Below are 12,438 nucleotides of genomic sequence, written 5' to 3'. Positions count from 1 at the left end.
TTTTTTTGTATACTATCTCAATATATTGAGATCAATATCCACTCTTAAATCAATATAAACAAGTGATAAGTTTATCTCCACTTTATGCTTAAGGAAGGACACTGCCATGGAGTGAAGAAACTTGCCCCAAATTGTACAGACAATGAGTAGTGTAGCCAGGATTTGAACTCAAATCTTTATGACTTTGAAGCTTGATTCCTTCCCACCAGAACACATGACTTCCAGTAATTAAACCCGCTAGCCCCACATGTGGGTGTTTCCTAATGATCATACTTAGCACAGTTCTCTGTGTGGACAGAACTGGGATGTGACAAGGAAAAAAGTCATCAGCCCAAGAGCGGCTGCTTCTGTGTAATGGGAAAGAGTCATTCACCTTGAACCAAATGACTAAAAAAATATCCTTTTCACTAGATGTCAGCCTGTTTGGCTCTGTGTGCCATTGCCTCCTTACTTGGTTGGTGCTATTTTGCTATGAACCAGAAAACCACATCAAACCACTTTCTTATCACTGTGTGTTAAGTAAGAGTCAATAAGGCTTTAATAAAGAACTTTGCCTTTCTGAGTTTATACCATTTTGAGACTTTGATGGATAATATGCTGACCAACCTAGACAGCATATTAAAAACCAGAGATATTACTTTGTCAACAAAGGTCCATCTAGTCAAGGCTATGGTTTTTCCAGTGGTCATGTATGTATTTGAGAGTTGGACTATAAAGAAAGCTGAGCGCCAAAGAATTGATACTTTTGAACTGTGGTGTTGGGGAAGACTCTTGAGAGTCCCTTGGACTGCAAGGAGATCCAACCAGTCCATCCTAAAGGAGACCAGTCCTGGATGTTCATTGGAGGGACTGATGTTGAAGCTGAAATTCCAATATTTTGGCCACCTGATGCAAAGAGCTGACTCATTTGAAAAGACCCTGATGCTGGGGAAGATTGAAAGCAGGAGGAGAAGGGGATGACAGAGGATGAGATGGTTGGATGGCATCACCGACTCAATGGACAAGGGTTTGGGTGGACTCCGGGTGTTGGTGATGGACAAGGAGGCCTGGTGTGCTGCGGTTCATGGGGTCGCAAAGAGTCGGACACGACTGAGCGACTGAACTGAAACTGAAACAGATGCACCCCCATCCCCAATTTACATAAAATCATAACCACAGAAATGTCTAATATGGCTGTAAGTATTCTCTACTTTCAATAGCCAATCACTATTCATGGCACTGGATTAAAAACCCCCGCTTTAAAAGGGACCAAAAAAAGAAAAAGAAAAGTGCCTTGAATGGTTTTTACAAACACTGGTGGTCTTATCCCAAGGCTGGTCCATTGAAATACGAGCTTTGGGTTGCAGTCTGATCAAGAAAAGAGGTTATGGAATAGGATGGAAGAGAAGGGGCAGAGAATACAGAGGAAGAAGGAGGCGGCGGGGGAGGAAACAGCCCTGCCACAGAGTGACTGACAAGTGCTGGGAAGAAACGACCCGGAGGGTGAGACACGCGTCCTGACAGCTGGGACTAACTTGGAGTCAGAAGCCCGGCTCCTGTCACGGTGACTTAGATTCAATTTGCCGTTGAAGAAATCCTCCCTCTCCAGTCACTTGGGGATGCTTGCCAGCCCAAAACACAGCTCGGAGGCTGTGCTGTCTGCCTGGCCAGCCACCAGGGACACTCAGAAAGGACTCCTGTTTTGTCTTTCTGGAGAAAAACCCCACTAACCTGACAGTGAGAAGAGCTGCTGCTGGGTCACTCTGGGCAAAGCTCCACACTTCTCTCAGTCTCCCTTTGGTCTTCTGAAAAACGGGAGTCATTGCCCCTACCTGGCCTACCTCTTGGGACTGTGATGAGGGATGGAGGTGCATGGACTTTACAGGTAGAAGACACCAGGTTAACATAAACAAGGTCGTTGGTCATTGGGGGATGGCTCAGGGGCCCCTGTAGACCTAGTGTCTGGAATCATGGCCCGAGCACCCACAATGAGACCCATTCTTCTCTAAGGACAGGAAGCAACTGGGCTTGCAGGCCGGGAATGATCTTCCACTTTGCTCTGAATCACTTCCCCAAAGCAATTGATTCTGTCTCTCCACCTCCAGCTGCCCCAGAGTTGAGAGATGGCTTCTGTCTTCTCCCACCAGCTGTCTGTCCTGCCTTCCATAGGCTTGCTTCCACCTGGCACCAGCAAGAGCTTGCCAAATGCTTGTGGCACTGATGGGCCTCCCAGAGACTGTGTGGCTCTGATGCTGTCTTTAGTGCCTGTTGTATCCAATCTCTAGACCAAGTTTCTGGGGAGAAGTAGGGCTATGTTTCTCATCAGGCAAAGCTACCACCTTCACCCTCTTTTGTGAGTGCTTACTACATGCTAGGTGCTCTCTGGGGAAGCTAAAAGAAGGTGGAATAGTCTCTTTCATTCAGGGGTGGAGAAGGAACGATTGATTGTTGAGTGACTCACATGGACTGCATACTGTATATACATTTTCTAATCCCTGAAGCAATCAAGCGAGGTCACATAATCCCCATTTACGGACAAGGGACATGAAGCACAGAGAACATAGGTAATTTGCTCAAGATGTGCAGCTGCTAAGAAAGGGAACCAGCTTTGGTCTCCCTGGATCCAAACCCCATGTGTTTTTCTCTGCATTGAGTTGGCTCACAGTCTGGAGGGGAGGGGAAGGAAGAGAGGTTTGTAACAACAACAATAATAATAGCTCACAATTTTTGTGAGTATGTTGTTTACCAGTTTTCTTGTTGTTCAGTTGCTAAGCTGTGTCAGACTCTTTGTGACCCCATGGACTGCAAGAAGCCAGGCTCATTTGTCCTCCACTATCTCCCAAAGTTTGCTCAAAATTATGTCCATTGAGTCAGTGATGCCATCCAACCATCTCATCCTCTGCTGCCCCCTTCTCCTTTTGCCTTCAGTCTTTCCCAGCATCAGGATCTTTTCCAATGAGTCAGCTCTTGGCATCAAGTGGCCAAAGTATTGGAGCTTCAGCTTAGTATCAGTCCTTCCAATGAATATTCAGGGTTGATTTCCTTTAGAATTGACTGGTTTCATCTCCTTGGAGTCCAAGGGACTCTCAAGAGTCTTCTCCAGCACTGCAGTTCGAGAGCATCAATTCTTTTTTCTGGTCCAGATCTCATACCCGTACATGACTACTGGAAAAGCCATAGCTTTGACTATATGGACCTTTGCTGGCAAAGTGAGGTCTCTGCTCCTTAATATGCTTCTAGGCTTGTCATCGCTTTCCTTCCAAGGAGCAAGTGTCTTTAATTTCATGGCTTTAGTTACCATCCACAGTGATTTTGCAGCCCAAGAAAATAAAATATGTCACTGTTTCCACTTTTTATTCCTTCTATTTGCCATGAAGTGATGGGACCAGATGCCATAATCTTGGTTTTTTTGAATGTTGAGTTTCAAGCCAGCTTTTTCATTCTCTTCTTTCACCCTCATCAAAAGGCTCTTTAGTTCCTCTTCACTTCCACCATTAGAGTGGTATCATCTGCATATCTGAGGTTGTTGATATTTCTCCTGGCTATCTTGATTCCAGCTCTTGTTTCCATGCCAAAGAATGTTCAAACTACTGTACAGCTGCGGTCATTTCCCATACTAGCAAGGTTATGCTCAAAATCCTTTAAGCGAGGCTTCAGCAGAATGTGAACCGTAAACTTTCAGACATAAAAGCTGGGTTTGTACAGAGGAACCAGAGATCAAATTGCCAACATCCGTTGGGTCATAGAAAAAGCAAGAGAATTCCAGAAAAACATATACTTCTGCTTCATTGATTACACTAAAGCCTTTGACTATGTGGATCACAACAAACTGTGGAAAATTCTTAAAGAGCTGGAAATACCAGACTACCTTACCTGTCTCTTGAGAAATCTGTATGCAGAGTTTCCCAGTTCACACAAAGAAAAAGTGATAAATCCAGGGGACAAATACTGACAGAACCGTGCTCTGCTACGCTTTCCTCACCAAATATAAGGTGGTTGGACAACACAGAGACATCCAAGGCAAGATTCTCCCAGTGATGGTTAATTTCTTGTGTCAATTTAACTGGGATATATGAGTGAGTCCCCAGTATTTGGTTAGATACTATCCTAGGTGTGTGTGTGAGAGAGGATGTTTCTGGATGAGATTAGCATTTGAATCAGCAGCCTGAGCAAACCAGATTCGCCTCCCCAGGGTGGATGGGTCTCATCTAATCAGTCGAAGGCATGAACAGAAGAAAAATGCTGAGTAAGAGGGAACTCCCCCTCTGAGCTGGGACATGAGCTTTTCCCCGCTTTCGAATTCAGACTGAAACATCAGCTCTTCCTGGGACTTAGGCCTGCTTGCCTTCAGAGTGGGACTATGCCATCAGCCTTCCTGCGTCTCCAGCTGGCCCCTGCAGACCTTGTGATTTGTCTGCCTTCATAATCAAACAAGCCAGTTCCTTATAATAAATCTATCTATCTGTCTGTCTATCTATCTACCATCTATTTATCTCCTACTGGTTCTGTTTCTCTGGGCAGCTCGGATTAATACACACTTTCTCTCTAATATCACAGGCAACAGCCTCCAGGCTCCGCTGCGTATTCCTGACTCATCCCCAGCTCGCCACTATAAAGGCAAGTCCCAGGCCTCTCTGGTGGGGAAAACTGAGGATCTTGCCACAGCCTCTGACTTCAGGTCTCCCGGCTCTTCTGACCTTAGCCATTCACATGACTTTTATTGTCTTCCCTGAAAGTTTGCTGCTTTTGAACTCAATTAGGCAGCAAGGCAAGAGAAAGAGAAAACTGCAGCTCCCTGCTTTTGAAGACTGGATGATAAAAAGAGGCGGTAGAACACCCCAGGTGAAGGCAGGGAGCTGCTGAGTGAAGGTCAGGGTGGAGTTTCCCTGTCTGAAAAGTCCAGCTGGTGTCATTGAAAACAGTGAAATCATGCCATTTCCACCAACATGGATGGACCTAGAGATTGTCATACTGAGTGAAGTAAGTCAGATAGAGAAGGAGAAATATCATATGACATCCCTTACATGTGGAATAGAAAAAGAAATGATACAAGTGAGCTTACTTATAAAATAGGAAGAAACTCACAGACTTAAAGAACAGACATGGATGCTGGGGTTGGAGGAAGAATGGGGGAAGGGATAGTCAGGGAGTTTGGGATGGACTTGTACACACTGGATTATTTAAAATGGATAACCAATAAGGACCTCCTGTATAGCACACGGAACTCTGCTCAATGTTATGTGGCAGCCTGGATGGGAAGGGAGTTTGGGGGAGAATGGATACATGCATATGTATGGCTGAGTTCCTTCACTGTTCACCTGAAACGATCACACATTGTTAATCGGCTGTGCACCTACTGCTGCTGCTAAGTCACTTCAGTCGTGTCTGACTCTGTGTGACCCCGTAGACAGCAGCCCACCAGGTTCCCCTGTCCCTGGGATTCTCCAGGCAAGAACACTGGAGTGGGTTGCTATTTGTACTCCAATACAAAATTAAAAGTTTAAAAAAAACTACCGTGTCTAAAATGTATACTACCACGTATAAAATAAACAAAATACAAGGGCACATTGTACATTTTAGGGAATAGCCAGTATTTTATAACAAATTTAAATGGAGTATAACCTATAAAATTTTGAATCACTATATTGTACACCTGAAAATAATAATTCTAAATCAACTATACCTCAATAAAAAATAGTGCTAAATGTCATCAGAATTTTTTAAAAGCCCACCTGTGTCAACTGGTGGTAGTTATGATGGGAGAAAGGCCGTTCTCGCATCCTTTGCCTGGGGAAGAACTGGGGTGGGAGGAGATGCTACCTGGGTCCAAGGGCAGCCACCAGGGAAGGCTGACTTTCCACTGCAAATGCTGACCCCTAGTCTGAAGGGGTCAGTGACAGCAAGCGTGAGATCCCACCACAGAAGGCTGGGGTGGGGCGGGGGTGATAGTGTCAGAGTGAAAAATGGCCCTCACTGCAGCTGAGCATACAAGGCTCTCCAAGGATAAGCCAGTCCTTGGCTGTGTTTGGAATGAGATAGGGACAAGGCCACCTTGCAAAGCCCAGATTGTCAGTATAGAGAAGTCTCCCTCCACAGAAGGGCAGAGCCCTCTCAGCCCTGGCCCCCTCTGTGTTCCTCTCCTACAGGAAGCTAGGCAGAGGCCAGCAGCTGGGTTGCCCAGCTAAGGAAGAAAGGACCAGACTGTCGAGAAGGGCTGGAGCTCCGCAGAGGGGTCGTGGCTGCCTCCTGAGAAGGCCTTAACTTGGGCTATCCAGGCCTGTTTCAGACCCCTGTTTTCTTTGAATTTCAAATAATCCCAGAGGTGTACCATCCCAAGCCCCCACCCACAAGATGGAGAAACCAAGCCCGACCTTGACACCTGACCAGGTGAGGAGCCCTTCTCTGAATTTAAATCCACCATGGCTTTTATCATGCTAAATGGACCACCTGCTTACCACACCTTGCAGAGATTCCATTGTCTCTGACCATCTCTGAATTGCCAGGCAGTAACAAACAGCCTTGGGGAAGGCAGTGGCAACCCACCCCAATCCTCTTGCCTGGAAAAGTCCATGGACAGAGGAGCCTGGTAGGCTGCAGTCCATGGGGTCACTAAGAGTGGGACACGACTGAGCGACTTCACTTTCACTTTTCACTTTCCTGCACTGGAGAAGGAAATGGCAACCCACTCCAGTGTTCTTGCCTGGAGAATCCCAGGAAGAGGGATTCTGGTGGAGCCTGAATCCCACGGGGGAGCCTGGTAGCTGCCGTCTCTGGGGTCGCACAGAGTCAGACACAACTGAAGCGACTTAGTAGCAGCAGCAGCAGCAGACCGCCTGGAGCAGAGACGGCATTTCATAGGCTGTGTGTTGAGGGATTGAATAAAAGTCTACATGCTGAGGAGTGGGGCATCCTGAGCTTGTACAAGTGAGGAAGGCCAAGCTAGCCACTTTGTAGCCATTATTGATGCTACAGAATGACAGAATAAATAAATTCCTGGCTTAGTCTGGGCTTCCCAGGTGGTGATAGTGGTAAAGAAACTGCCTGCCAATGCAGGAGACACAAGAGATGCGGGTTTGATCCCTGGGTCAGAAAGATCTCCTGCAGAAGGAAATGGCAGCTCACTCCAGTATTCTTGCGTGGAGAAACCCATGGGCTGAGGAGCCTGGCAGGCTACAGTCTACGGTCACCAAGAGTCAGACGTGACTGAGCAACAGAGCGGTCAATTAGCCCAGCGCGTTCTACTGCCTTTCTAATTGCCTGGGCTTGAGTGGTTCCAAAGCCAGATCGTCCAGTGATTTTCTTCATTTCCTGTCCAGTGCTTGCTGGAAATGTGGGTCCCTTCATGTCTGCATGAAGGGTCCTCTAATGACTCCCTCAGCTTCAAATGGATCAAAGTGCTCCGGCCACCTCCATAGGTACCAAAAAGCAACTAGTTACCAGGAGCTTCCGGACACAGCTTGCGTCTGAACAGAGTTTGCTATCCTGCCAGCCTAGTTGCAGGTGGACCCACGCATTCATCCACACGCATGCATTTTCAGGAAGCGAACCACACGCTCAGCACCAGGGAGGGACAAGAGATCCAGGCCTGGCCCTCCAGCAGCTCACCTCAGGGCAGAGTAGACAAAATGATTATCACGTGGGAAACGTGTGTGGCATGGGGCTTTGTGATGGGGCCTGTTAGAATCCAGACAAAGACTGGTTGTCCCATCCTGAGGGAGAAGGAGAGGCTGCACCCAGAGGAGGAGATGTTTAAAGAGTAAATAGGTATTATCTGAGAGATGAAGATCAGGAAGAGCCTCCTGGCTAACGGGAACAGCACGTGTAGATGCTCAGAGTCATGAGAGGATCTTCGGGGAATCAGTGTCAGTCTCGGTGTGCAAAGGAGGATAACTGCAGGCTGTAAGAAGGGTGGGCGGTCAAAAACTAGTCAGGGTTCCCGAGCTGGGGCATCTCCAGTGGCATAAGCAGCAGTTTGGACCTTTAGTCCATGGATTCCAAAAATGCCCTTAGAGAGTTTTAAGCAGAGTAGTGAGGTTAAGAGTTATATTTAAGAAGGTTCGCCCTGCCTGTGGTGTTGAGCTTAAAAGGCTCAGGGCAGTGTCTGACATGCAGCAGATTCTCAGCAAATCGGTTCATCTGACACGTTCTAACCCCTTCCCTCACCCTTCAAGGCCCTAGTTTTGCCCCCTCTTTTTCCTGCCCCTGGGGGCCTCTTCTCACTTTTATTCCCATCTTCTACAGTGGCCTGTCCTATCCTGCCTGCTCCAGGCTGTCTCAGTCTTTCCAGATGAGTGACAGAGAAGAGTGGAGGGGAGGAGGTTTAAATGCTGTATCCGGAAAGTTAATAGGGCTGTGATCTAGACCGGCAGGAGAGGAGCCAACTGATTTGAGAGACTGGGGACTGATAGGCACGGTTCCACGCTAATCAATTTCCTGGAATCCACCCCCAGTGAACCGCTAGCTCAGAAAATAAGGGCTATCTGGAGAGTTGGCCCAGCAGGATCATTGCGCCCACAAAGTTTCATGGTAGAGGAGGACCAATTGCTCAAATCTGCTCCAGTGAAACAGAAAATTTCCTAGTAAAGGAAGGAGGAAAAGCCACTCCTGGAAAGGAGGAAAATCCACAGCCTTTGATTTTGTGCTGAATTCACAGTCAAAAGCCTCACAGAGTGAAGAGAGGCAACCACTGAGCCCTTGGGGAGAAGGCTTGAAATTGCCAGAAAAGCAGAAACCATCCAAGAGGCTTGGCAGTGGCAGTGATGACGTGAGGAGCTCAGATGTTCTGTCCCTCGCCAGGCGCTTAGACTGCAAACTGTCCCGACGATGCTCTCAGCACAGCCATGGGGGACAAACCAGGAGAAGCCACTCTGTCCACCCAGCGGGTCTCTGGGGATGTCAGCTGTGGTGTTGGCCCACGTGACAAGACTCTCCCCTTCTGCTAAGTTGACCTTAGTGCTTCTAAGCTACAAGATTATGACTATAGAGACACAGATGTAGAAAACAAATGTACAGATACCAAGGGGAGAAGGAGAGACAGATTTTTGTTTGTTTTCTGCTTTTTTAAATTTTTTTTAAATTGGAATATAGGTGTTTTACAATGTTGTGTTAGTTTTTGTTGTACAGCAAAGTGAATCAGTTATACGTGTACGTGTATATACATGACATCTATTCACGACTGTGTATAGAATGGGCTTCCCAGGTCGCGCTGGTGGTAAAGAACCAGGCTGCCAATACAGAAGACTTAGGAGATGCTGGTTCAGCCCCTGGGATGGAAACACCCCCTGGAGGAGGGCCTGGCAATCCTTTCCAGTATTCTTGCCTGGAGAATCCCATGGACAGAGGAGCCTAGCAGGCTACAGTCCATAGCGTCGCAAAGAGTTGGACATGACTGAGTGACTAACACACACACACACACACACATATACACGTGCATGCGTGCACATGTAAAGAATAAATGACTAATGAGAACCTACTGTAGAGCACACGGAATGCTACTCAATGCTCTGTGGTGACCTAAATGGAAAGGAAATCCAAGGAAGAAGGGATACACGTATACGTATAACTGATTCACTTGGTTGCACAGCAGAAAGTAACACAACATTGTAAAGCAAATATTTTCCAACTTAAAAAAAAACAAACAAAACCCCCAAAAATTGTATGTCCAAAGCATGAGGTGCACGCTGTTGCTGCTGCTGAGTCGCATCAGTTGTGTCTGACTCTGTGCAACCCCATAGACAGCAGCCTACCAGGAGCCTCTGTCCCTGGGATTCTCCAGGCAAGAACACTGCGTGTTGCCATTTCCTTGTCCAGTGCATGAAAGTGAAAAGTGAAAGTGAGGTTGCTCAGTTGTGTCCGACTCTTCGTGACCCCATGGACTGCAGCCTACCAGGCTTCTCCGTCTGGGATTTTCCATAGTAGGCACTAATAAAGTCAATGATTTCCTCCGGCCTCTTGCAGTTGAAGGTTAAAGGGCTATGCTCCAGGCTGTAGGACACATGAAATTTGTTCTTTATCTCTGTTCGGATAGATCCTGGCTGAAAAGAGTTATCCTCCAACTTATCGGTTGTGCTCTGAAAGGTCAGCCTCTGCTAGAGTTCAAAGAACATGATAAGCACACATGTCACCTCCCCTATCCCTAACCCTGAGGGTCTCAGAGCCTCCTGAGACCTTCCCAGGACCAAAACGCTTCCTCTGAGTCTGTGATGGTTGGTCTTATGGCCTTGAGAACCCAGGGAGACCTAGATGGTCTGGAAACTCCTCTGGTTGAAGGCAGGAGGAGAAGGGGGTGACAGAGGGTGAGATGGCTGGATGGCATCACCGACTCGATGGACATGAGTCTGAGTGAACTCCAGGAGTTGATGAGGGACAGGGAGGCCTCGCGTGCTGCAATTCATGGGGTTGCAAAGAGTCGGACACTACTGAGCAACTGAACTGACCTGGTTGGGTGAACGATGCCTGTTCATGCCACAGGGGTGGGCAGAACTTTCTCAACCAGAACTGGGCAGATGGCTCAACTGGCCAGGCAAGCTGTTCTTACAGAAACTACAGCAGAGGCGGGGGTGGAGTGGGGTGGGGGGAGGTAGGGGAGCGAGACAGGGCGATCTGGGTGGTGTACAGCCCGATCTCTGACTTGGGCACGTGACTGCCCCTCTCTGAGCTGTTTCCTCATCTGCAAGGTAGGGGTAAGGGCACCCTTCTCACTAGGTCATTGTGAGAAGAAGCTGAGATCGAGGGCATGAAGGGCCTACAGAGCATTTGGGACCCAGAACCTGCTCAGCAGGTATTAGTTCCATCAGTTTATCTCCCCACTCTGCTCCTTCCTAAGGAGCCACCCCCAAACTCAAGTTCTCTTTGCGAGGGGCCAGCCTCTCGTAAGTTTCCCCTGCCCTTTGACGGTGCCAGGCTCCTTCCTTGTTGATTCTTCTAACTGGCTCCAGTGATTTTTCTTGTTTGCATCTCACGTGTGGGCTCTAGGCTCAATGTCACTACTAAGCTAGCCCATCAGCACATCCTCCCCTCCGTGGAAGTTCTGGGGAACCGTGGCTCCCACCTCCGCTATTTCCATTGAGCCCTGAATACATGGGGGCACACACTGGAGCCGTATCCACAACGTGTCCCCAGCCCATTCCTGTTTCTCACGCCTGCCAAACCCAGACTCTTGTTGCCCTCAGACGCAGACACCACCCTGTGCTCTCGTGTGTCCACACTTCTGTTCTTGTAATGCACTGCCCCACAAATGCACACACACACACACGCCTGTGAATTTTCCCACTTTTATCTCAAACCTTCTCCTGCCCCTGTAACCCTCAGCCAGCACTATGGTTGCAAATCTTTCGAGCACTGAAGTCACAACTATTTTAGTCAACTCGTTTAGAGGTTTCTGAAAGACTTCAGGAAGAATTTATTTCTTCTCCAGCCAGATGAAATGTCTTTCCCCTTGTTACCTGTATTAGTCTGCTAGGACAGCCAAAATAAAATACTACAGACCGGTGAATTAAACACAGAAATTTATTTTTTCACAGTTCTTGGGGCTGGAAGTTCAAGATCAAGGTACCAGCAGGCTTGGTTTCTCCGAGGCCTATGTCCTTGGCTTGTAGACAGACACCTTCTCCCTGCGTCCTCGCCTGGCCTTTCCTTTGTGCACACGCATCCCTGGTGTCTCTCTGTGTTAAAATTTCCTCTTCCATTAAGGACACCAATCATACTAGAGCAGGGCCCACTCTAAAGACCTTATTTTAACTTAATCACATCTTTGAAAGCCCATCCCCAAATATAGACACATTGTGAGGACCTGGGGGTTAAGGCTTCAACGTATAAATTTTGGAGTAGAGATACAATTCAGTCCATAATATAACCTTCATGGATTTGTGGTTCTTAGAGTCCTTGGCCTTGAGTTAGCATCGTCTGTATGCTTATTCCATCTCCTCTACAGACTGCACTCTTCCAGAAGACAGAACCAAAATCCAATTCATGCGTCTCTTTTTGTCAGTAGCAATAAATGCTCCTTTTCTCAAATCTCAATTTCAGACATACCATGTATGATGGCTAATTCTATGCATTAACTTGACTGGTCATGGGGATCCCAGACACTTGGTCAAATACGATTCTGGATGTTTCTATGAGGGCCTTTCCAGATGAGACTAACATTTGCATGGGTAGCTGGAATAAAGCAGATGGCCCTCCCCAGTGTGGGGGTAGGCCTCATTCAACTCACTGAAAGCTGGTATCAAACACAAGGGGCTTCCCTGGTTGCTCAGATGGTAAAGAATCTGCCTGCAAGGCAGGTGACCCAGGTTCAATCCCTGGGTTGGGAAGATCCCCTGGAGAAGGAAATGGCCACCCATTACAGTAATCTTGCCTGGAGAATTCCATGGACAGAGGAGGCTGGCAGGCTAAAGTCCATGGGGTCACAAGGAGTCAGACCTGACTGCTAATCCTCCTGAGAGTAAGGGAAGAGTC

This window comes from Capricornis sumatraensis, chromosome 19 (assembly GCF_032405125.1).
Source record: "Capricornis sumatraensis isolate serow.1 chromosome 19, serow.2, whole genome shotgun sequence".
NCBI lineage: Eukaryota > Metazoa > Chordata > Mammalia > Artiodactyla > Bovidae > Capricornis > Capricornis sumatraensis.
This window is presented reverse-complemented; position numbering follows the sequence as displayed.